At 41.3% G+C, this 27,170-nt stretch overlaps 1 pseudogene; it reads right to left on the bottom strand.

The window, feature by feature from the left end:
* Window positions 1–4,442: 4,442 nt before the first annotated feature.
* Window positions 4,443–27,170, bottom strand: part of LOC112824760 (actin, cytoplasmic 2-like) — a 38,937-nt pseudogene continuing 16,209 nt past the window's right edge.

Here is a 27,170-nt window from a genome sequence, read left to right as displayed (position 1 = left end):
AAGACACAGGCTATCAGATTGCATAAAAAAACAAGACCCATCGATATGCTGTCTGCAAGAGACTCATTTTAGATCCAAAGACACCTCCAGATTGAAAGTGAGGGGGTGGAAAACAATTTACCATGCTAACGGACACCAAAAGAAAGCTGGGGTGGCAATCCTTATATCAGACAAATTAGATTTTAAACCAAAGACTATAATAAGAAAGGAGGAAGGACACTATATCCTACTTAAAGGGTCTATCCAACAAGAAGATCTAACAATTGTAAATATCTATGCCCCTAACATAGGAGCAGCCAATTATATAAGCCAATTAATAGCAAAGGCAAAGAAACACATCGACAACAATACAATAATAGTGGGGGACTTTAACAAACCCCTCACTCAAATGGACAGATCATCTAAGCAAAAGATCAACAAGGATATAAAGACTTTAAATGACACAGTGGACCAAATGGACTTCACAGATATATTCAGAACATTCCATCCCAAAGCAACAGAATACACATTCTTCTCTAGTGCCCATGGAACATTCTCCAGAATAGATCACATCCTCGGTCACAAATCAGGTCTTAACTGGTACCAAAAGACTGGGATCATTCCCTGCATATTTTCAGACCACAATGCTTTGAAACTAGAACTCAATCACAAGAGGAAAGTCAGAAAGAACTCAAATACATGGAGGCTAAAGAGCATCCTACTAAAGAATGAATGGGTCAACCAGGAAATTAAAGAAGAATTTAAAAAATTCATGGGAACAAAAGAAAATGAAAACAGAACTGTTCAAAATCTTTGGGATGCAGCAAAGGCAGTCCTAAAAGGAACGTATATAGCAATACAAGCCTTTCTCAAGAAACAAGAAAGGTATCAAATACACAACCTAACCCTACACCTAAAGGAGCTGGAGAAAGAACAGCAAATAGGGCGCCTGGGTAGCTCAGTTGGTTAAGCGACTGCCTTCGGCTCAGGTCATGATCCTGGAGTCCTGGGATCGAGTCCCACATCGGGCTCCCTGCTCAGCAGGGAGTCTGCTTCTTCCTCTGACTCTCCTCCCTCTCATGCTCTCTGTCTGTCATTCTCTCTCTCTCAAATAAATAAATAAAACCTTTAAAAAAATTTAAGAAAGAACAGCAAATAAAGCCTAAACCCAGCAGAAGAGAAATAATAAAGATCAGAGCAGAAATCAATGAAATAGAAACCAAAAGAACAGTAGAACAGATCAATGAAACTAGGAGCTGGTTCTTTGAAAGAATTAACGAGATTGATAAACCCCTGGCCAGACCTATCAAAAAGAAAAAGAAAGGACCCAAATAAATAAAATCAGGAATGAAAGAGGAGAGATAAAAACCAACACCAAAAAAATACAAACAATTATAAGAACATATTATGAGCAACTCTATGCCAGCAAATTAGATAACCTGGAAGAAATGGATGCATTCCTAGAGATGTGTAAACTACCAAAACTGAACCAAGAAGAAATAGAAAACCTGAACAGACCTATAACCACTAAGGAAATTGAAGCAGTCATCAGAAATCTCCCAACAAACAAGAGCCCAGGGCCTGATGGCTTCCCAGGGGAATTCTACCAAACATTTAAAGAATTAATACCTATTCTTCAGAAACTGTTCCAAAAAATAGAAATGGAAGGAAAACTTCCAAACTCGTTTTATGAGGCCACCATTACCTTGATCCCCAAACCAGACAAAGACGCCAGCAAAAAGGAGAATTACAGACCAATATCCCTGATGAACATGGATGCAAAAATTCTCACCAACATACTAGCCAATAGGATCCAACAGTATATTAAAAGGATTATTCACCATGACCAAGTGGGATTTATCCCTGGGCTGCAAGTTTGGTTCAACATCTGCAAATCAATCAACGTGATACAATACATTAACAAAAGAAAGAACAAGAACCATATGATCCTCTCAATAGATGCAGAAAAAGCATTTGACAAAGTACAGCATCCTTTCTTGATCAAAACTCTTCAGAGTACAGGGATAGAGGGTACATACCTCAATATCATAAAAGCCATCTATGAAAAACCCACAGCGAATATCATTCTCAATGGGGAAAAACTGAAAGCTTTCCCCCTAAGGTCAGGAATGCGGCAGGGATGTCCACTATCACCACTGCTATTCAACATAGTACTAGAAGTCCTAGTCACAGCAATCAGACAACAAAATGAAATCAAAGGCATCCAAATCGGCAAAGAAGAAGTCAAGCTCTCACTCTTTGCAGATGATAGGATACTTTATGTGGAAAACCGAAAAGACTCCACCCCAAAACTGCTAGAACTCATAGAGGAATTCGGTAAAGTGGCAGGATATAAAATCAATGCACAGAAACCAGTGGCATTCCTATACACCAACAACAAGACAGAAGAAAGAGAATTTAAGACATTGATCCCATTTACAATTGCACCCAAAACCATAAGATACCTAGGAATAAATCTAACCAAAGAGGCAAAGAATCTGTACTCAGAAAACTATAAAATACCCATGAAAGAAATTGAGAAAGACACAAAGAAATGGAAAATTGTTCCATGCTCATGGATTGGAAGAACAAATATTGTGAAGATGTCAATACTACCTAGAGCAATCTACACATTCAATGCAATCCCTATCAAAATACCATCCACTTTTTTCAAAGAAATGGAACAAATAATCCTAAAATTTGTATGGAACCAGAAAAGACCCTGAATAGCCAGAGGAATGTTGTAAAAGAAAAGCAAAGCTGGCGGCATCACAATTCCGGACTTCCAGCTCTATGACAAAGCTGTCATCATCAAGACAGGATGGTACTGGCACAAAAACAGACACATAGATCAATGGAACAGAATAGAGAGCCCAGAAATGGACCCTCAACTCTATGGTCAACCTATCTTTGACAAAGCAGGAAAGAATGTCCAATGGCAAAAAGACAGTCTCTTCAACAAATGTTGTTGGGAAAATTGGACAGCCACATGCAGAAGAATGAAACTGGACCATTTCCTTACACCACACACAAAAATAGACTCCAAATGGTTGAAAGACCTAAACGTGAGACAGGAGTCCATCAACATCCTAATAAAGGAGAACACAGGCAGCACCCTCTTCGACCTCAGACGCAGCAACTTCTTCCTAGAAACATCGCCAAAGGCAAGGGAAGCAAGGGCAAAATGAACTATTGGGACTTCATCAAGATAAAAAGCTTTTGCACAGCAAAAGAAACAGTCCACAAAACCAAAAGACAACCGACAGAATGGGAGAAGATATTTGCAAATGTCATATCAAATAAAGGGCTAGTATCCAAAATCTATAAAGAAATTATCAAACTCAACATCCAAAGAACAAATGATCCAATCAAGAAATGGGCAGAAGATATGAACAGACATTTTTCCAAAGAAGACATCCAAACGGCCAACAGACACATGACAAAGTGCTCAACATCGCTCAGCATCAGGGAAATCCAAATCAAAACCTCAATGAGATACCACCTCACACCAGTCAGAATGGCTAAAAGTAACAAGTCAGGAAACGACAGATGTTGGCGGGGATGTGGAGAAAGGGGAACCCTCCTACAGTGTTGTTGGGAATGCAGGCTGGTGCAGCCACTCTGGAAAACAGTGTGGAGGATCCTCAAAAAGTTTAAAATAGAGCCACCATACAACCCAGCAATTGCACTACTGGGTGTTTACCCCAAAGATACAAATGTAGGGATCCAAAGGGGTATGTGCACCCCGATGTTTATAGCAGCAATGTCCACAATAGCCAAACTGTGGAAAGACCTAAGATGTCCATCAACAGATGAATGGATAAAGAAGGTGTGGTGTATATATACAATGGAATATTATACATCCATCAAAAGGAATGAAAGCTTGCCATTTCCAGTGAGATGGATGGAACTGGAGGGTATTATGCTGAGCGAAATAAGTCAATCAGGGAAAGACATGTATCATATGATCTCACTGATATGAGGAATTCTTAATATCAGGAAACAAACTGAGTGTTGCTGGGGAGGTGGGGGGTGGGAGGGAGGGGGTGGCTGGGTGATAGACATTGGGGAGGGTATGTGCTATGGTGAGCGCTGTGAATTGTGTAAGACTGTTGAATCACAGACCTGTGCCTCTGAAACAAATAATACATTATATGTTTAAAAATAGGAGAAGATAGTAGGAATGGGAAAAATGGAGGGGGGGAATCAGAGGGGGAGATGAGGCATGAGAGACTATGGACTCTGAGAAACAAACTGAGGGTTCTAGAGGGGAGGGAGGTGGGGGGATGGGTTAGCCTGGTGATGGGTATTAAAGAGGGCACGTATTGAATGGAGCACTGGGTGTTATACGCAAACAATGAATCATGGAACAGTATATCAAAAACTAATGATGTAATGTATGGTATTTAACACAACATAATAAAAATTTTAAATATAATCTTAAAAAAACAAATCTCTATCCATTTGAAAGGCAAAACAAAATATAAAGTTTTATTTCATGCTTTAGATATTTGGGCAAATAATTACTTTCATGACTAGTTTAAGTCATATAGTCTTCCATGGTTTATGTGTCTACAAAAAACCAAGCCACAACCAAATCAACCAAACAAACAAACTTGCTTTCTTTTTTTTTTTTTTTTTTTTTTACCGCAGCGCTTTTCCTCACACAATAACGCGTTGCTGGGGCCTAATGTTCTCACATGACAGTAGAAAACCACAATTTGTTGTCATCTCTTGAAGAATTGAGAATTGTGTGCAAAAACTTTACATAAATTAAAAGGATGAATAAATTTACAGTTGTAAATGCAAACTGTTTTCCAACTCAAGGCAATTAGCAGCCCAGGGTGTTCTGCAGGAAAACATGAGGTAAGAAAGCAAAGTGGGTCCTAAGGCTCTGACCTTCCCAACCCTGTTGCCCTGTTAGACCTGCAAGACAGAAAAGACAACTGGTTCAGGACTCTTGCCAGCCTCTAGAGAAATCCTGGAATAGGTAGCTCTTACACATTAATACCCTGCACAGATCAAGAACCTCATGGTCTTGCAGATTCTCCAATCAATGGATTTCTCTTCTAGAAACATGTTCTCAACCTCAGCCACGAAGTGACCACCCCCCCCACCACCACCACCGAGGTGCTAAGGGTTTAAATCAAAGATATGTATACAAGGTCAAGATCAGCAACAAGTTCTACAATCCAGTGCTGATATCTGATAGAAGCTTCAAGGACAAATTTCTTTTCAAAGACTTATTCCAGTTTCACGAGGCTAGCATGAGGCATATACATTTACCAGGACAAATTTATACCCGGGAATTCACTCATACAGCAAATGCTACACATCTGCTCGCAGTCCATGTAGAAGCATTTGCCGTGGACAATGGAGGGGCCTGACTCATCACACTCCTGCTTGCTGATCCACATGTGCTGGAAGGTGGACAGCGAGGCCGGGATGGAGCCCCCGATCCACACCAACTGCTTGCGTTCAGGAGGAGCGATGATCTTGATCATCATCGTGCTGGGTGCCAGAGCTGTGATCTCCTGCATCCTGTCGCTGATGCCTTACGTGGTGGTCCCCCCAGACAGCACCGTGTGAGCATAGAGGTCCTTCCGGATGTCGACATCACAATTCATGATGGAATTGAAGGTGGTCTCACGGATGCAACAGAGCTCCATACCCAGGAAGGAAGGCTGGAAGAGCGCCTCCCGGCAGCGGAACCGCCCCTTGCGCAGCTCGTAACTCTTCTCCAGGAACGAGGAGGACGTGGCCGTGGCGATGTCCTGCTCGAAGTCCAGGGTGACCGAGCAGAGCTTTCCCTTGATGTCACGCTCGATTTCCCGCTAGGCAGTGGCAGGGAAGCTGTAGCCACGTTTCGTGAGGATCTCCATGAGTTAGTCCATCAGGTCCCGGCCAGCCAGGTCCAGATGCAGGATGGCGTGGGGGCAGGGCGTACCACTCGTAGATGGGCAGAGCGTGGGTGACCCCGTCCCCAGAGTCCATGACAATAGCAGTGGTGCGGCCAGGGCATACAGGGACAGCACAGCCTGGATGGCCACATACATGCCTGGGGTGTTGAAGGTCTCGAACATGATCTGAGTCATCTTCTCACGGTTGGCCTTGGGGTTTGGGGGGCCTCGGTCAGCAGCACGGGGTGCTCCTTGGGGGCCACGTGCAGCACCCTGTAGAAGGTGTGGTGCCAGATCTTCTCCACGTGATCCCAGTTGGTGACAATGCCGTGCTCGAAGGGCTACTTGAGGGTCAGGATGCCCCGCTTGCTCTGGGCCTTGTTGCCCACATAGGAGTCCTTCTGGCCCATACCCACCATCACGCCCTGGTGTCGGGGTCGCCCGACGATGGACGGGAGGTCATCATCCCCAGGTAAGCCTGCCTTGCACATGCAGGAGCCATGGTGCATGACGAGCGCGGTGATCTCCTCTTCCATTGCGGTGGACGGAGGTGGATGCGGAGGACGCGCGGCGGTGGAACGCTGAGCGCTCGCCGGCTGCCGCCAGTGAGACCGCACTATTCTCTTTTTTGACAAGAGAATAAATGACATATACTAAAAATCCCCTCAGTTTTCTCCTTGGTGCTCTGAAAGCAGTCTTTGTAGAAGCTTTGTAGTTTTGTTATTTCTTTAAGCCTTCGTGCAGGATGCATCACTTCCTATAGATTTTACTTAGACACTTTTGCTCAAAGACTGTGTTACTGCATTGAATAGAATATAACATCTACAGATCCCTCAGGGTCTAAGGCACTTGAAGTTCCTGTGTTGTAATAAGATTGCCTTTTTTGCTTCTTGTAGTCTTGGGAGTTAAGCTTTATTACAAGTGAAAATATTCTTCTATTCTCAGGTCAAAGAGATATAGTCTTAATATCCATACTCTGAAATTTAGTGCCCTAGAAAAAAACTGTCTTCCCACTTCTGAAAACAAGCTCAAGATTTCCATAGATATCATGCACTGAAAGTTAGGTAAGAAAATCGAAAATTGTTTCTTTTTTTCTGTTGTGAAAAGACATACAATATTGATTTTCTGGTTATTAGAGTTAATATAATGTTTATCTCTGTGCATGAATAAACACATTGAGCAGTTACACAAATCAATGCTATATATAAGTCAACAAATAAGGCACACTGTTGTAAAATCAATTCTTAATGACTTTTTTAAAAAGAAGATGTTTTCATTTAAAATGGATTACTTTGAAAGACAATAAACAAAACCCAAACTCACTTGTAGTTACCAGAATATTAGAATTACAAAAAACAGTCCAGGCTGCATTATACAATTTTTAATGGCATTCCTGACTGAACTTACCCCTACTATGTCCCAGCATAAAAATGCAGAATGTACTTATTTAGAATTGAGTAGTACTCATTGGAAAATAAATTTCTGGCAAAAGCACAAACTATGTGTGGTTCCCATAGAATTAAACAAAAATAGATCTTGTTCAAAATAACAATAAGAATCCCATGGGACTGACTAATAAAAGATGGCTGGCACAATTTGAATTCCATTGCAAGGGCTACAGAGAACTTTAAAAATTGGTAACACAGTGGGATCATTTATCATTCTTTATAACTATGGCTGCCATCTTGGAACACTCCTGGGGACCATGCCTTCAATAAGAGCTCAGGCTACTGACACACTGGGAAAAACAGAGGCTGCATCTTCTGTATTTGGGGTTTCAACAGACTTACATTGGGCTATCCAGGCACCACAGATGTAGGCATCATGCTGATTGCAGCAGAATCATACCTTAGATACAACTTCTTGTTTAATTTGTGCTAAAGTTTCTAAAATGTCATTCCACAGATCAGTTGCTTTTCTTGTTATCAGATTCTAAAATAATATAATCAGAATATACTGTTCTTTAAGGTTTTTCAGATAAGGATGAAAATTATCAGGACACCTGGGTAGCTGAGTGGTTAAGCGTCTGCCTTCAGCTCAAGTCATGATCTCAGGGTCCTGGGATTGAGCCCCGCGTTAGGCTCTCTGCTCAGTGGGGAGTCTGCCTCTCCTCTCCCTCTGCCCCTCCTCCTTCTCGTGCTCTCTCTCTCAAATAAATAAAATCTTTTTTTAAAAAAGCATGAAAATTATCATGTCACGTACCATAAGATTGCATTCATATGTGGAATTTAAGAAACAAAACAAAGAAAAAAAGAGACAAACCAAAAAACAGACTTTTATTTTTTTTAAGATTTTTTATTTATTTATTTGACAGAGAGAGAAAGAGAGCACAAGCAGGGGGAGTGGCAGGCAGAGGGAGAAGCAGGCTCCCTGCTGAGCAGAGAGCCCGACGTGGGGCTCGATCCCAGGACCCCAGCATCATTACCTGAGCTGAAGGCAGACGCTTAACTGACTGAGCCACCCAGGGGCCCCCAAAACACAGACTTTTAAATTAGAGAACAAACTGGTGGTTACCGGGGAGGTGGGTGGGAGGTTAGTGGAATAGGTGAAGGAGATTGAGTCCATTTATCATGATGATGAGCACTGAGTAATGTATAGACTGTTGAATCACTATATCGTACACCTGGGGAAACTAACATAACACTGTACATTAATTATAGTGGAGTTCAGGGCGCCTGGGTGGCTCAGTTGGTTAAGCGACGGCCTTCAGCTCAGGTCATGATCCTGGAGTCCCGGGATCGAGTCCCGGCATGGGCTCGCTGCTCAGCGGGGAGTCTGCTTCTCCCTCTGACCCTCTTCCCTCTCGTGCTCTCTGTCTCTCATTCTCTCTCTCTCAAATAAATAAATAAAATCTTTAAAAAATAAAAAAATAAAAAAATAATTATAGTGGAGTTTAAAAAATAAAATAAATAAAAATAAAAAACAAAGAAATTATCATATCAGATTTTGTTCACTTTGTATACTATAAATGCAGCATAGTCCCAAACCCCTTCCAGTGTCATGTAATTTTTACTGTATTCAATAAAAGCAATTGACTTTAAAAAGGAAACAGCTAAATGGCTATTTAATTTTTTTTTAAAGTAAACTCTACACTCAACATGGGACTTGAACTCATGATCCCGAGATTAAGAGTCATATGCTCTACCGACTAAGCCAGCCAGGTGCCTCTGTAATTTTTATGCCTTTGTAAGAATTTTTAAATAATAAACTCAGTAATCAGGAAAGATCCTTCATTTATAATATGTATCTTACAAAATATAGTCATTTAGAATAAAGATTCCTGTGCCTTTTTATTTTTTGGGAAGAGTTTTCTAAGAGACGTTAGAAGGAACAGGTTCCAGTGAGGAAAGCATGAAATGCAAGCCATTTGTGTGTGTATAAGTGTTAGTTAGCTGGCTTGCCCTTGCCAATGGCTGGATGGGATTATTCCCCACTCCCGAGTCCTTTCAAAAGAAAAGACAAAAATCCCTGCTGTTTGTTGTTACTAGGTCAGGTGACCAGGTCCACACAAGCCCCACAGACTAGGGAGGAATTCTCTACAGGGACTTCACACCTGCTGGTGGGCAGGGCTCCCATCTTCCCACCTCCATGGTCTTTGAATGGCCATGCAGGTATCACAGAGTCATGGCTGCTATCAGGGAAACTGCCTCTCTAAAAGACTCAAAATTGGGGGCACCTGGGTGGCTCAGTTTGTTAAGCCTCTGCTTCAGCTCAGGTGATGATCCCGGGGTCCTGGGATCGAGCCCTGGGTCAGGCTCCCTGCTCAGCGGGGAGTCCGCTTCTCCGTCTCCCTTTGCTCCTCCCCCCTGCTCACGTGTGTTCTCTCTCTCTCCCTCTCCTTCTCACTCTTTCTCTCTCTCTCAAATAAATAAATAAAACCTTAAAAAAAGACTCAAAATTATTTGGACGTCACTGTAATATGTTTGTAGAATGACACTGTTATCAAGGAGCATGGTGGCAGAGCAGAAAGAATATGGATTCTAACCTCAAAATCTTGGTTCTAGCTTTCCAGCCATGTCATCTTGCACACATCATTTTACCTAAACCTCAGTTTCTACTTTTATAAAACAAGGATAATAATTATTTCATAGATTTTTTTTGGAGGGGAGTAAATGTGATATCATTTTTTTAGTGTGTCTTGAATGTAAAAGGCTCTTTAGCAATTATTAGCTATTATTATTGTTCTTGTTGTGACTGTTGGCTGTAATTTCCTTCTTTAATTGGTACACTTAAAATTTATACCTCCTCCTTGCCAATCCAATATTTTTATTTTTAAGTCTCTCACGGTGCCGGAATGTTGGTTAAACAACTGTCTCCCCACCAGGTTGGAAGGGCCTTGGGGGCAGAGATCTGGTCAACTTCATCTTTGTACCCCTCCCTCTAGTCTCGCATTCCCAACCCGAGTTGTTTTCTGAACATGGCTGAATATACCAGAGCCTACTTAATTAAGCCTATTTGAACCTTTTCCATTTGAAATTACTAAAAAATATGCCAGTGTTTCAGAAAGCCTAAATTCACCTCCAGAAATGCTTATGAAATGTATTTCAACACACGCAATCAATGCCAAGACATAATGTCAATGTCGAAGCACATAGCAAGCTCTTACTGCTACTTACAGCTATTCATCAGGAAATAGCTGGGTGCATCCATGCGTCTGTTCTCATTTGAAGCTTCCCCCATGAAATTTGTGATGCGCAAGTATCATCAGCCTCATTATGTAGTGAAGAAGGTGAGACAAGTAAGATTAGTAAATGCCTTCATGAAGGTCTGTTATTTAATCATTGGTGACACTGGAGCAGAACTAACATGTCCCATACTTCACCCCCTTTGAAATAGAACATTTATGTCTTGGGATTAAGCACTGGTGTACATATGGGGCCTAAGCAGAGAGGTGAATACATAGCTGCTACTATTATTACTATTGTCAATGTAATTTCCTTCCCTGGTTGGAATTTGTTGTTTCCTCCTTTCTGTTCCCAACACTCTTTTGCTATGTCTCTAATGGCATGTGGTAGACCATATTCCGTCAAAAATAATGTGACTTTTAATTTTTCAACCTGAAGTACCCAAAGTGTCCTTTACAGAGTGCGGCTGATATCGTCACAAAGATTAGGGGACCTTGACGGGTAGATTTTTCAGGGAAACAGAGGAAAAGCTGTGCATACTGCTCCATGGTTTGGGTAGGGCTCCCTGTGACATTAATTCACAAGCTTTAACAAGGAGGCAAAGTAAGACAATAAGTCCATGACATACAAGGAGGGAACGTTCCTAATTAAGAGATTTGTGTTTCCTGGATAAAAGGAAGAAGGGCGGTTTCATACCTAATGTTGCTTTGGTATTTCTTACCATAATCGATTGCAACTGTGTAATAAAAATTTCCCCTTGCTTTCTTTATAAAAATTATCCTGAGAAAAGACAGTGACCCTTCTCAGTGCCTGGCTCCTATTTTGGGTATGATATCTCCACCCTCACCAAAATGGGCTTCAGCTTGGAAACTTGTATAACTGTTGTAAAGTCACATTAGGCCCAACTCTTGAGGCAGTGCCAGGCAGGACAGGAGGAAATGCCTCCTCCACTCAGCCATTTTCCCTGACACACAGAAGCACAAGTAGATTTCTGAAGGGTTGTAAGGGGACTATCTACCATGTTAGTGGGAACCCATTGGGGCTGGCCTTGCTAAAGGCAGAGAGACAACTAGGTAGGGTAGATGATGTTCCTCCTGCCATCCCAAATTCCTTCCCACTGGGCTAGCTGATGCCTGAAATTCTATGAACAGAGTTTCATCCCTTGGTTTCCTAATGAGGAGGATACTCCTGAGAAAGAAAACACATCAAACCTTGGTTTATTTTCTCTTTTCTGACTCTTTGGAGAAAGGAGTTGATCAAATTGTTTCTTGAAAGCAGTGTAATAGAGAATAAGGCTACTGGGAAGGGGGTAAGGAGAAAACAGAAGAGGGAAAAATCTCTAGCCAGCTTCTCTTGGGCCAGGTGGAAATGCTAGGTCCCTTCGTCCTGGGAACATCCTCACCATTAAGGGAACAGTAAAGAATCCTAGAACCAGTCCTTTAAAGGAATTAGTGTGTTAGCTAGACTTGGAGATGAAATGTCATTTTCTGCAAGTCCTCCACAACCAAGTTGTCTTTTGCTCAAGATTCTGATATAATGACTCATATCCTAGAGGCTTTGGAAAGATATCCCTATGAGATAGTCTAAATTCTGAGTGCGGTCATTGTATCTAAAACAGGAGTGCAACCCCTTTTGCTAGAAACACTGCAAAACAGAAGCCATTCATCTTCCATAGCCCTGCTCAACAGTTCTTAAGAAACTGTACGCTGATAAATTCTTCGGCACTGCTATTTTCCTCTCTCCTGGTAGATCAAGGGCTTCAAGGTCCAAGATCTCCGGATGCCTTGTTTCCTTCTGTCTTTATCAGGGCAACTGCAGCAGCAGCTATGGCAGTGGTAACTCAGATAGCCCTCCCTATCTTTCCCCTCTTTCTCTAATTCTGAACTTGAATGTGGTCACCCCTTTCCTTTCAGAGACACCTACGGGAACACGATAGCTCAGGGTATTACTTTGCCATAATGCAAAACCATGTTGTAAGCACTACAGTAATTCCACAGTATTTGACATTATCACTCAGACATGTGAGAAAGTTCACAAAAATGAAGGTGATACATACTTGCTTTAAAAAAAAAAAATCTGTTGGGGCGCCTGGGTGGCTCAGTCGGTTAAGCGGCTGCCTTCGGCTCGGGTCATGGTCCTGGGGTCCTGGGGTCCTGGGATCGAGCCCCATGTCCAGTTCCCTGCTCGGTGGAGAGCCTGCTTCTCCCTCTGCCTGCCGCTCTGTCTACTTGTGCTCTCCCTCTATCTCTCTGTCAAAAAAATAAAATCTTAAAAATAAAAAAATCTGTTAACAATATATACTATATATGCATATACATATCACATATAAAATAATATGTACTATACTGTATACTCGAAAGTTGCTGAAGAGTAGATCTTAAACATTCTCACCACACATACACACACAAAAATGGTCAGCTGGGTGGGGGGCACGGATGAAGGCGGTCAGCAGGCACAAAGTTCCAGCTGTGAGATGAGTACGTGCAGAGCAGGTAATGTTCAACAGGATGACTACAGCTGACACTGCTATATTTGGAAGTTGCTAAGAGAGTAGATCCTAAAAGTTCTCATCACAAGGAAAACGATTTTTTTGTAACTATATGAAGACATGAATGTTAACTAAACTTATTGTGGTGATCATTTCACAACATATGTATGTTGAGTCATTATGTTGTATGCCTTAAACTTATACAGTGCTGTACATCAATTATATCTCAATAAAACTGGAGGGAAATAAAGGTAACATGTGAGATGATGGAGATGTTAACCAACTTTACTATGGTAATCATCTTGCAATTCATACATATACCAAATCATCATGTCACACACCTTAAACATATAACGGTATATGTCAATTATATCTCAATAAAGCTAGAAAAAAATCCCTGGCTACTTATATATCGTCGGGAGCACAAACAATAATAATAATAATCCAGTTTATGCTTGGACAGTGGTCTATGTGAGATGTTCTTTGGCTAAAATATTTTTCTTATCTTGCTCAAAACTTGTATATAAGCTAAGTTGACATGGTTCACAGGAAGCTGGAGCTTCCTTCTAGGCTCAGCAATGAGCCTAGAACAGACCTCCATTTTCCATGGAACGAAACATTTGTGTAGCTCGTAGGTAGCTTAGTAGCTTTCTATTGACACAGGAAACATGGCAGCTGAAGAAGCCTGTGTACCCCCAGGGCCAGTTCCTGAGAGCTCCTTCTTTCAAGTTCCTTCACATTGACTCCTATTTTTTTTTTTTTGAATTTTTATTTAAATTCCAGTTAGTTAAAATACAGTGCAATATTGGTTTCAGGAGTGGAATTCAGTGATTCGTCACTTACATACAACACCCAGGGCTCATCACAAGTGCCCCCCGTACACCCATCCCCCATCTAGCCCATCTCCCAACCAACTCCCCCCATCAACCCTTAGTTTGTTCTCAGATGTTAAGAGTCTCTGGGGGCGCTTGGGTGGCTTAGTTGGTTAAGCGTCTGCCTTGTGCTCAGGTCCTGATCCCAGGGTCGTGGGATTGAGTCCCACATTGGGTTTCTTGCATAGTGGGGAGTCTGATGCTTTCCCTGCTTGTGCTGTCCCTCTGTCTGACAAATAAAATCTTAAAAAGAAAATTTCACATATGAGTGAAATCATATGGTATTTGTCTTTTCTCTCCACCTTGATTCCTATTGAACCCTCTCCCTCAGTCACTCAGTTTATCCTACCCTAGCTCTCTAGAAATAAAGTCACTTCAGTTCATGACCCGGCTATCTCTAGAAATTCTAAGTGTTTTGTAGACATTTTCCTATTCAACCTGCAACACCAATAATACACTCACGATAAACAGTTCCATTATTGCAGCAAAGCAAATTTGGTGTGTATAATCTAAAATAGTTGCATATGGCAAGTTGATAATGCTGCAGTCACAAGGAATCAAAGCCTAATTCATTAAAATATGATTGCCTCATTCCTTTAGAACCCCAGATTTTTTTGGGTGTGCCGTTGTGGTGGAAGTAGGCAGAAATGTTCCTTAGTAAATAGAAAAAAGTAATTTAACCTTTCTGAGAAAATTCAGCAAGCGTGAGATAGTCACAATTAAAAGCAGTTGTCTTTTCCAAATTTAGGTGACCTTTTTTAAGTGGAGCAATTGAAGTCTAATTAAACACAAAGAAGTTAAGGTTTCATTCAAGAACCAATAGCTAAATTCCAAAATTATTTCAGTGCCACGGCTTACTTTAAAAACTGAAAAAAATAACTAATAGAGGATTTTTTAAACACTGGACGTGCACACTTAAGTATTTAATATTGTCACAATGAGTATATTCCATGATTTTTTCAGCTACTTTCAGATGTCAAAGAAGTTGAAAAGTAAAGTCATTGACAATGAAGGCTACAATCAGTTTTGGCAGAACAGTAACCAGATTATTTAGGGAAATAAAAGTATTCAGCACCAGACTGTCCCTTTCATCTGTGACTTAAGGGAGGGTTAGGGGATCAACAAGTGGCTTTTTAGCCAGGTCCCTTCAGGAGCTCCACGGAGAGGATTAGCATAACAAGAAGATCTGGGAAGGATCCAGCACATTCTTTTCCCTGACCTGCTAGAAGAAAAGCAAAGAACCCCCTCAGGCCTGGTGTGTCCCTGTTCACCGTAGTTCCTCACCCTAGGACAGTTTACTAGGTTTACGGGTTTACTAGGTTTACGGTTTCCTCGCTTAAGAACAATAATAACAATTTTTGCACCTGACACGTTTTCAAAAACACTTTCTTATCCTTTCTCACTTTGTCCTCACCCAGCCATTATCTCCATTTGCCAAATGCTGACTCAACTCATGCTCTCTGAAATCCGGGCTGCAACCACTCCTCAATCACCATGAGATGCTATGTTGAGATACAATCCATATTGGCGGCAGATCGGAGGAAAACATCTATGCCCCACCCCATGCCTGGCCCTCAAAGCAACCACCGACCTAGAGTGTGGTTCTCCTGGGGGGGGGGGGCAGGGGGTGGACAATCCCCTTGACCTCTGGGGTGGGGATCAAGGACAGAGGGTTCTGTGTCATCCTGCCCCCCAGGTCCTACCTTCCCACCTTCCCAAGCTGAGTCGCTGCTTCAGATGAAACAGAATGTGTGCTGCTGTAAATTGGCCTTGTGAGTCATCCCCAGGTTTAAGCTGCACAGAGTGCATGCAATCAAGCTCACTGCAGAGTATGTATATTACAAGCATTCTAGCTCATATCTGATCGGTTGCAGTGCACAGAACCCATTATGAGGTCTGTCATGAGAAACTCACATTCTGCCTTTAAAAGGTCCAATAGGGATTAGTTCCACCCTTGACCTAAGCTAAAACGAGACACATGAGTACATTTTATATCAAAGAATGCCAAGATAACTATGCAATGGGTTTCAGAGAAATATATCTCCACTTTAAAAGTGAGCCAGAATTCTTATCTTACCCTTGGACAAAAAAAAAAATGTTTCTTTACCAAAGCCACATAAGAAACTTTAAAACTTTCTTTAGAAAACTCCTAGTTTTTGGTTGCAGTGATGAAATGTGAAACCCACATATCTATTGGAAATATCTATTGCTTTAGTAACCACCTTACTTTGGATAGTTACATGTCTCCTAAATGCCCCAGAGAAAGCGTTTTCCTATTTTATGAACAGGTGTAGATTTCTGCCTGCCACTATAGCAGTTTTCATGTTATAATTTCAGAATACTTTGAAATACTATTATTATCACCATATGTTTACAAAAAGGAAACTGTAGCATGAAAAGATAGACCAGTACTTATAGTCCGTGATTCTTAAAGTGTAGGCAGAGGATCGCTGTGAGCCCAGAGATCTTTCGGAGGGTTATGTCGGGTCCTTCCTTTTCCAACCACCAATCTGGGTGAGGCAGGGTTTTCTTCATCTATGTACTTCAACAAAAACAACACGTGGCAATTGGTGTCAATGCAGAAGCAGACTGTTGAATCCAACTGCCTTTTGTTAGGCCAGACATCAAAGAGATTGGCAAAATGTAAAACAATGCCATTCTTCCCGCTGAATATGTTTTTGCTTTGCAAAATACTGTTATCTGTCATAAAAGATGTATTTATGTTAATATGTTATAGGTTTCTATTGTTACTTTAAAAGAAATATTAACTATTTTTTAAATTTCTCATTTTTAATTTCTAATATGGCAAATAGCAATAGATATAACTCACATAACCAAGCAATAGATATAACTCATATAACTCATTGGGGTCCTTAATGAATTTTTAAAGGAATCTTGATACTAAAAAGTTTGAGATCTGGGTGAAAGAATAAAAAAGCAAGTCAAATCATATTATCAAAAGAGAATAATAAGGTTGGATTTAAAATTAAAATGAAGATCACTGTTGTAGTTCACTGTTGTAGAATTAAAAAAAAAGATATTTTCAATAAAATTAAGAAAGAAAATAATGCTTTAGGCAAAAGATCCATATGCAAGGACCAAAGATTATGGGAAAACAAAACTCAGACAAGGGCCCTGTCCTCCTGAGACTTTCACAGCAATTTGTTTTTGAAGGAGAATTTGGGTGTGTATGCACTATGGGCTAATAGCAAAATGGAAAGGAAGAGAGTGTTGTTAGCAATGGAAGTATTATGGATGGATCAAAATATAGGTCTAAATCTGTCAGCTAAATTAACATGAGATCTCAGGTTGATACATGAATCGATTTTTTTTTTTAAAGATTTTATTTATTTATTTGAGAGAAAGACTGAGAGTGAGAGAGAGAGCACATGAGAGGGGGGAAAGGTCAGAGGGAGAAGCAGACTCTCTGCTGAGCAGGGAGCCCGATGCGGGACTCGATCCCGGGACTCCAGGATCATGACCTGAGCCGAAGGCAGTTGCTTAACCAACTGAGCCACCCAGGCGCCCGATACATGAATCGATTTTAATTAAAGGACAAGTCAGGATACAACCTAAATGTTTACTAATTGTGAATTGGTTAGAGTGATATATCCTTATGGTGCATATTCAGCCCATTATGTTCTGAAAAGAACATTTAATAATTTGGAAAAATGTTCACAAATATAAAGAGCAGGTTACAAAACAATATTTGGAAAAATATAAGTATGAAAAGAGGGACTCCTAGGTAGCTCAGTCAGTTAAGTGTCCCACTCTTGGTTTCAGCTCAGGTCATGATCTCCTGGGTCATGAGATTGAGCCCCACATGGGGCTCCCAGAGAGTCTGCTTGAAGATTCTTTCCCTCTGTCCCTCCCCCATTCTCTCTCCCTCTCTCAAGTAAATAAGTTTATAAATAAATAAGTTTATTTGAGAGCAAGAGAGGGAGCATGAGCAGGGGGAGGGGCAGAGGGAGAGGGAGAAGCAGGCTCCCTGCTCAGCAGGGAGCCTGATGAGGGGTTGATCCCAGGACCCCGAGATCATGACACCAGCAGAAGTCAGACGCTTAACTGACTGAGCCACCCAGGCGCCCCAATAAATAAATCTTAAAAAAAGAGAGAGACAGGAAGGCTACATACCAAAATGTTAATATTGGTTATCTCTGAATGATGATGAATGATTATTATTACATTTTTTGTATTTTATTATATATTTAACATTTCCCCCAAATAATAATAACAAAACTAATAATCCGACAACAAATTTGTTTTTGTAGAGCTATCTAACATTCTTGTTTTCTTCATGCAGTGGGCAAGCTGGAGCCATCTCTCCCCAGACAAGCCACACCCACTGACTCCTCCCTGGTTTTAATAAATAGCCCCAGAAAGTCAGTCCCTTCCTTCCCCTTACAAGGGCCACAGGAGCACTCTGTTCTGCTTTTGAATTCAGCAGCTCCAGCATGTGCTAATTGATTTTATTCTGCGAATTTAGAATTAGGTAGTTGGGAGCCGAGTGAACTCTCCCTGAAATAATGAATGCAAATTAATGTGAAAGTATATCCCCAGGATTTCCTGTAAGAATCTTTTATTACAGTGACAGTGAGGAGTTTTTACAAGTACTTATCATAAATAATGTATTGCCTCTGGTGGCAGGCTAGATCCCTTACGTGACTGTTACTATGGGAACATCAATGTCCACATACAGTTTAATTCTATTCCCAGAAGCTGAAATGAAAGTCGGCATTATCTTAATGTTACAGATGTGAGAAGTTAGGCATTCAAAAGCTAAGTAGCTGGCCCAGATCCAACAACAAATCAGAGGAAGAAGAGCTGGAATGAGTCTGTGGACACCCAACCCAAGACCCTTGTGGCTCGAGCTGGGAGCCTTCACATCATGTGCACGGTGAGCTTGGTTTCCATGGACTCTCCTGTCCTAGGGTGACTCCAGGAGAGCCTATCACAAGCCTAGGGTGGGCACCAACAGTCTTATTACCTGGGGGCAGTTTATAGGAGGAAGAAGAGGGTGCCACTCCAAGGCTCCGAATTACCTGTAGGGGTGAAAGTCAACAGACAAAGGCTAAGAGTGACCCTTACTTTGCCCAAGTAGGAGAAGCCAGGGCAAGCAGGAAGCAAAGGGAATGTATGTGTGCATGAAAGAGAAAGTGCTAAGAAGCATTTAGACAAGTCAAAGGAAGGCGGTTTCATTTTAAATAAATGTGACAGAGAAGAAATGCAGAGCTTATTTAGATGGAAAGGCTAAGAGGTGTTTTAAATTGTCAATTGTTAAATTGTTAAATGCAGGGCTGGAGTGACAACAGAGTAACTTTTCTCCTGCCATCCCCATTGTCACAGGGGAATGATGACCCTTCCTCAGCTCATCTTCTAATCCTCTGTTTTGGGTACAAGGAAAAAGAAACATTGAAAACCCCCAGAAAAGCTACATAGGGAAGGTCCTCATTTTATGTAGGAGTGATAGTCTAGGAAAACAAAGTTACAGTCATGTGACTTAACAAAAGAGAATTACTATCTTGCAAAATTGATATAAAAATCTACCCTCTCACTACCCATCACTTTTCATCATTTAATACAGTTTAACAATCATAATAAATAATAGTAATGCTTTACATAAATAACAAATTATTAATAAAAATGACTCTAATATGTACACCATGAAACTTTTTACTCTGGTCTTGAAAGAATTATAGGTCACTCTAAACCTGGGGTCAACAAATATTTTCTTTAAAGGGCCGGATGGTAAATATTTTAGGCTTTGCAGGTTATACGGGATCTCTTTAAAAATGTAAAACTCATTCTTAGCTCAGAGGTACAAAAACATAATTTGCTGTCCCTACCCTAAGCTATGGCAGCAAACATAAGGGCCATAAAGGGCAGGAGGGCAGAGCGGACAGTCCATCCAGCCATCCACATGCACCTCGGCATTTCCACAGACTTAGTCTGTCCTGTTCCCATTGTAGCCCCAGCCCCTCAAACAATGCCTAGTTGGCCATGAGGCCTAAATATGTGGTTGCTGATTCAGTAAATGATGGCTGGGCTCTGACAGCTGGTGAGAAGTTGCCACTTGCTGAAAGTCTCCCATTTGGTGTTGATTCCTTTCTACTAGGAATCTTAGTGTTGAGAGTCCACAGTAATAAGCTTTTGCTCTCTCCTGGCCCACGGGAGTATTATCAATAATGAAATGACTAAGTATTATAACTTATAGCACAATATGTCCTACATGTATGAGCATCTCAGTGGAAAAATGGTATTGAATGGGAGTTATGTAACAGAGGCCTCTTTTATGTGCAAATCATCCTGGATGGAGGACCACAGGTATTTCCTGATGGAGTGGAAGGAAACTAACAGTTCCTGAGCCAATTTTATGCTAATGTGTTTAACACATTATTTCATATAATCCATATACATCATTGCAAAGTAGAGGATATTACATTTTATGGGTAGAGAACTGAGCTCAGGGAGGTTGAGTAACTTGTTCAAGCTCCAAAAATAAGTGTGTAACAAACCAGGATTCAAAACCAAGCCTGCCTGGTCCCAACCTTCATGCTCCTTCTGCTATACCTGACTATGGTAGCGGTAGTATTTCTAGCTCTACCAACAGTTTGCCTTGTGACCTTTGAGATGGTCATTTCACCTCATTCATTAGACACAAATGTAAATAGCTACCCATCTCTCAGTGAGTCGAAAGAATTCATGAATGCAAAACCAAGCACATAGCACTACCTTGCACAAATACATATTTGCTGAGTTTGAACTGTGCTGAACATCTGAATTGGCTGACACTCAGGAGAAAGGAGAGGTAAATGCCTGATTTATCCCCCGAGAGGGAGGAGGAAAAAAGTATGAAATGCAATTCAATGACTACGTAGACAGGGGTATAGGTTCAGGCAAAGTAGGGTGCAAGGCAGGATCTATAGAGTAGAAAGAAGAACTTGGGTTTCTAGGAGAACTGACATAAACATTACGTCAATTTTCAAAGGATTTTTGTTTTTGCTTTTGTTAGCAACAGAGCCTTTCTTCAGAAACCTTATTTTGAAGCCCAGTATAGAAAACAAATACAGAGCTATTCTTAGGCCTGCTCTCTGGTTACCATGGTGTCCCCTAAGGAACTTTTATAGAAGCCCTCAGGCCAGCTCAGGGCAAGGCTTGAAACTTCCTGTTCTTCTATCTGTCTCCTTGCTCAACACCCAGTCAAACAGAGTATTTAGAATTGATGAAGGCTGGTTGTTCCCTTTATCCTAATAATGGAATAGAGATCTACTCTGCAGAGTGTTCTTGCTCACGGTTGTCATGTTCAGGGGTGGGGGTGGCTGTAGGACTGGTTTGATTCAGGCTTCCAACTATGGGGTCCAGAATGTCTCTCTGTTTTTTGATACCACATTCTCTGTGAAGACGCCATTCTTAAGCCGGTTCTTTCTACTCAAGACAGAGATGGCCACCAGCAGTTTTGGGCCTCCGTCATCCCTAGTATCTACAATCTCGGGAGAGAATGACTCTTGGTTAATAGCACAAGACCTCTTGAAGGATTTGACACCATCAGTCATGTGTTCATCCTGGTGCAATTACTTTGGGTGGAGTCAATTCAGAATTATGATTGGCCAGGACTGGCTCATGCACCCACCCCTAGAGCCAGGAGGAAGGCCAGTGCCACCAGCACCCATGGATCAAGAGGGATGGGAGTGAAGGGTGATGCTCCAAAGTGCTACTGAGCAGAGGAAAACATATGCCTCCTCCAGTGATCAGAGACATGATCACAATAGCAAGTAAGCCCAAGATGGGGAGATCTGAAGACCAGGTTGACTGAAGTATTGATACAAGAAAAAGGTAGAAGTAGAATTCGGAGAAAAGGCGAGAGAAGTGTCCTGTTAGTGTGGACCTGCGTTTCCACAGGGGAAGAAAGACGTCTTTGGTGCCTGAAGGAAAGGCAAGTCGCTTGTGAAGCCATCCAGAGGACTATTTGCCATCAGGATAAGATGAAAAGTGGTCAACAAGTGTCTGCATGAGGAGGTTGTGTGGGAACTCAGATTATAAAGTCACTGGGGAAGACTTCAAAAGACATTTTTGCAGTGATTCTGTTGCCAAGGATGAGAGGGTGGAAAAGAGCAAGACTTAAGCCTCAGGAGTCGAGCGATTTCTTATTTATTTTGGACACAGTATCTAGAGAGAAAGATTTAGAGTGTTGACTGGACACAAATAGCACCAAGCCAACCAAAGATAAAGACACATCCGTGGTAGCGTGGCCCAGCTTTTAGATGCTTGAGTTCTGGAATCAAATAGATCTAGATTTAAATATAGACTCCTCCCCTCAAGGGTGGTATGACCTTGACACATTACGTATTCTCTCTGGACCAAGGTTTCTTCAACTGGAAAATAAGGATGATAATAGTTTCTAGCTCACGGGCTTTTGTAATTTAGGATTAACAGAGATAACATTTGCCAAGAACTTTGTACAGTGACCAGCACATACGTGTACATAAATGTTGGTGTTCACATGATTTAGAAACAAAATGGCTGATAGATACAATGCAGATATTGTATAAATGGTGATATTAAAACATGTAGCCTAAATCAACTGAGTGAAAAATTACATTGCCTCAGAGGAAAAAAGCTGGACTTAGAAGGGAGAGCAGACCACTGCAAAGAACTAACCAGGATACCTGATTTTTTCACTTGAAATAGATTAAGTCATTGCAATATATTTTTTCATGCATGCATTCCAGAACTTTTGTTAAGAGCCATTAAGTGTTGGGCACCATGTGTACCAGGGAGGTAAGGGAGAGGTTACAACTCCCAGCCTTAAAGAGCTCACAGTCTAGAAGAGGAGAGAGAGAAGAATATAAATTGTATCAGAACAGCACGCTGAGAACTCCGCAGGTTTGCTCAGAGTGTGTGAGGGGAGCAGGGCAGTGAGCAGCCAACTCCACCAGACCTTCTCTGGCTCCAGAGGGCACTCAAATATGATCTGTCTTATACATTCATGCTAGAGATGGAGCTCAGTAATATATAATCTTAGAAGGTCCCATCTAGAAACAAAACTGGCAAATGTTAATAATTGTTGAAGCTGGGTGACAGGGATTCTTTCCAGTATTCTCCCTACTTTTATTATCTTTGAAAATTTGCCTTATAGAACTTTTCTCTTTTTTTACTGGAGTATAGTTGATAGACAAGGTTACGTAATTTTAGGTGTAGCACAGAATGCTTCCACAAGTCTCTGTGTTACGTTACGCTATGCTGTCCTGCTGTGCTCACCACCAGCGTAGCTCCCTCTGTCGCCATACGACCCTATTAACTTATCATTGACTACATTCCCTGTGCTGTACCTTTCATCCGTATGACTTATTCATTTCGTAATTGGAGGCCCATACCTCCCACTCCCTTCACCCATTTTGCCCATCCCCCCATCTCTGTAGAGCTTTTGGAAAATGGCATGTGAGACCTAATTTCTCAGACCAAAAAAGAGCGGTTAGGCGAAGGAGCACTTGGCCACAGCCATAATCAGGAACTTACAGACTGTTTGACAAAAAGAGGAAAATCGTGCCTCACTTGATATGGTTGGAGGAGTAAATGGAGCAAAGCAAGGGGCAAGAATCTGGGAAAGACAGCTTGCGGTGATAGCAAGGGGAAAGGAATAGAAATGGAAAGACAAATGGGAGCAAAAAGGAAAAACTAATAAACACCAGGAACTCTGAATACCCACTTAACAAAAAAAAAAAAAAAAAGGAAGGAAAGAAAAAAAATATGCTGAAAGCAGGTTGGGGTGAAAGCGTTATAGTGAAACTGAATGACAAAGGTTAATGCACAAGTAAAAAATATCGTCAGAGATAGAAAGGGATTAGGATTCTGTTCCAAATGAGGAATCGTGAAAAACAGAAGGATGCTCCATGAGGAAAGCAAGCACGGAGGGAAAGCCAGAGCTCCAGATGAGCTTTCCAGCAGGATCTTGATGTAAGGTGCTGCAGTTTAAAGAAAATTTTCAGAGTGAGGTTAGGTGACTTTGGGGAAGATCTATATGTATATAAATTCATTCTTTTTTTTAAAGATTTTATTTATTTAGTTGACAGAGAGACACAGCAAGAAGGAACACAAGCAGGGGGAGTGGGAGAGGGAGAAGCAGGCTTCCCGCTGAGCAGGGAGCCTGATGCGGGGCTCGATCTCAGGACCCTGGGATCATGACCTGAGCCGAAGGCAGAGGCTTAACAACTGAGCCACCCAGGCTCCCCTATAAATTCATTCTTGACAAGTTAATTCATTCATTTGTTCATTCATTCATTCATTCATTCATTTCAACAAGTAGTTATTAATCTTGTTTTCTGGCAATAAATCAACCTGTCAATCACATTGCCTAGAGCCTAACAATGGAGACAAATGATGAAACAAACAATTCTAAATTATAATAAACTGTGATCAATGCCAACATAGGTAAATGCACGGGTCAGGCCCTCACGGGGTGCCTTCATTCCCATGTAGGGTGTTTCCTCAATTCAGGGGCTGGCCCTTGGACTTTGTAGGTACAGAAACGTGATCTGCTTCCATGCTGACATCCATCTCTTGGGGATGGACACACCCTAGCCAAGCTCACAAAGGCATAACCACCAGAAGGCCAATTTACTGACTTAGGGTAAGAAAAATAAATACAAACGATTTGGGTATTTGTATTCTCTGATGAGCACATTCTTTCATGATAGACAGATCAAAGTGGGAGTCAGATTACCAGCCCAAGATTACTCAAAGAGAATGGATCACAGCAAAGGAGGAGTGAGCTGGATGATCTTGATGCCCAGTGTCACCTCCAAGTCATCATCTGCCTCACAGAAGATACTGGTGTTCGTGGGTCAGGACATCATCCCTCCAGCCACTGCTAGAGGAGCTGTCATACTCTATCTTGTTCAATATCCCTTTTATAGGCTCCCCTACTTTTATGTACACATTCATTCTCCAGACATGGTACAATATAATTAACTAAATGTAATCTTTCTTAGATATAATCACAATCAAATCTTGCCCCTCCTAAGGTGATACACAGATTACTCAAATTCCATCTGGGCACTCAAAATCTGTTGGATCCCTTCTGTGTAGGTCTGATTTTAGCAATAATGTTTTAATTATTCCTATCTTCTTGTTCAAAGTGTAATTTAACCTCACTTTGTGCTGCCTGTTTTCCATTTATTAGATCTACTCTCTAGCCAGCTAAGGTTGGGTTTGGCCAATGAATGGGACATCAGAGATCAGAGGGAAAGAGGAAAATGAGGTAGGGGTATTTGATCCCTCAGCTCTCTCCTTATGGGGTCACTGAAAATAGTTTACTTCTCCAGACCAATGATCACAACTTTTGTTGCGAGGGTCCTCTCTGTTTCTGAGTTTTGGTGATAACTCTCATCCTTTTCCCCTTTTAGCCTTGGGGTGGTAACAGTTCCCTGGCACTGGGGTCTCCCTAAATCCCGCCCACACCATTGTAACAATCTCTTTATTAAACTTTCCCAATTTTCTCCTTCGGACATGCCATCTCTTTCCTGTTGGGACCCTGATATGGGTTGGTGTTGACTTTAAACCCATATATTACCAATGGGAGGTAAAGGCTGGAGCACAAATATGTAGTCAACTAATTATATAGTGATAGAGACCCAAATAACTCGGAATTTAATCTTTGGGGCTCTGAAAGAACAAATGTTAGGTATTACTTTCCTGAAAAATAAATGAATGAAGTAAAATAGAATGTTGAGTTAAAAAAGAACCTTAAAGAGTGTCAAGTCTCTAGACAATGCATAAAACTGAGGCAAGTAAGGTTCAGTGGCTCACCCACAATCACAAAGTCCCTTAACTACAGAATTGAGAATAAATTTGGCTTTCTGGTTCCCAGTCCTCTGCTACTCTATTTCCCCTGGGCATATTATTTTGATTCCTTGAAGAAGAAAGCAACATGGGTGTCCTACAGTTCTCTTTTATCAAGCAAGAATTCTAAAAAGAGAGAAAGATGGAGGTAGGTGAGGTGATTTTAAAATATGCCCACAATTTCTTTGATAATTCTCCGTTCAAGAGGTGGAGCTAGATTCCTCTCCTCTTGAGTGTAGACTGGATTTACTGACTTGCTTCTCACTAACAGAATATGGTGGAAGAGATGGTGTATCATTTCCAAGACTAGGTCATAAAAGGAAATGTGACTTCCTCCTTGCTCTCTCCCTTGGACACTTGCTCTGGGGGAAGGCCACTGCCCTATTGTGTGGCAACTCAAGCAACCCTATGGAGAGGAAGTAAGACTAACCGTCAATAGTCCTTTGAGTATTCCATCTTGGAAGCAGATCTCCAGCCCCAGTCCAGCCTTCAGATGATTATAGCCCCTAGAAAACAGCTTGACTTCAATCCAGAGCCAGAACCACCCCTCTAATCTTTTCTTGAATTCCTAACCTAGAGAAACTATGAAGTAATAAATGTTTGTGGTTTTAAGCTGCTAAGCTTGAAGGTAAATTGTTACACAACAATAGCTGACTAATAAAGAAAGGAAGATGAAGGAAGGCAGAAAAAGAGAAAGAAGGGAGAAAGAGTAGTCAGAAAAAAATGCTGCTTGTAAAATATTCTTGCATAACACAGCCAAAAATTGTTCAGAGAACAACTACATAAAGCACAAAACACAGAGGCTGATGAGTTGGGGAGTTGCCAAATCAACATATTTGGAGCATAGAATGTCATGGTTTCTGTATGGATTGAAAAAAAAAGTTTCATAATTTAAAAACTTGTAAAGTGCCACTCTGGTCAGATCACAGTCTATATAAGCCCAGTGTTCTATTTACGATGGTGGAACAAGATGTTGTGGGAGAATATGAGTACTCTTTATGGCACTGATCTCTGAAATCACAATAATGTATCCAACTAATGTCAATATATGTATGTACACAGAAAGACCTTTTTTTCAATATTTTTTTAATCGTCTTTTTTTTTTTTCCTCTAAAACTGCCTCCAAGCTCTGAGAGTTGATCCTTCCATCTAAAATTCTTGTGACAATCTTTGCTGGAAGATCTGGAAGCCTAGAGGCTAAAGGAAACTCTGCTAATTCAGTGTTAATATTTGAGGAGGGAATGGCTATCGGAGACTAGTAAGGCCCCATAAAATACCCAAAGTTTCAGTCACTACCCATCTCAACAGAAGATTTAATCTCCTCGAAGATCAGTTATCTTGTCAATTCTATGGTTTGGGCCTTCCCAAAAGACACAAGTTCTCCTTTTTTTTTTAATCTTTGTTTTTTAGTAATCTCTATACCCAGTGTGGAGCTCAAACCCAGGACCCTGAGATCAAGAGTCACATG

The sequence above is a fragment of the Callorhinus ursinus genome, unplaced genomic scaffold (assembly GCF_003265705.2).
Source record: "Callorhinus ursinus isolate GAN/ISIS: 27379988/994484 unplaced genomic scaffold, GSC_fseal_2.0 scaffold12, whole genome shotgun sequence".
NCBI lineage: Eukaryota > Metazoa > Chordata > Mammalia > Carnivora > Otariidae > Callorhinus > Callorhinus ursinus.
This window is presented reverse-complemented; position numbering and strand designations above follow the sequence as displayed.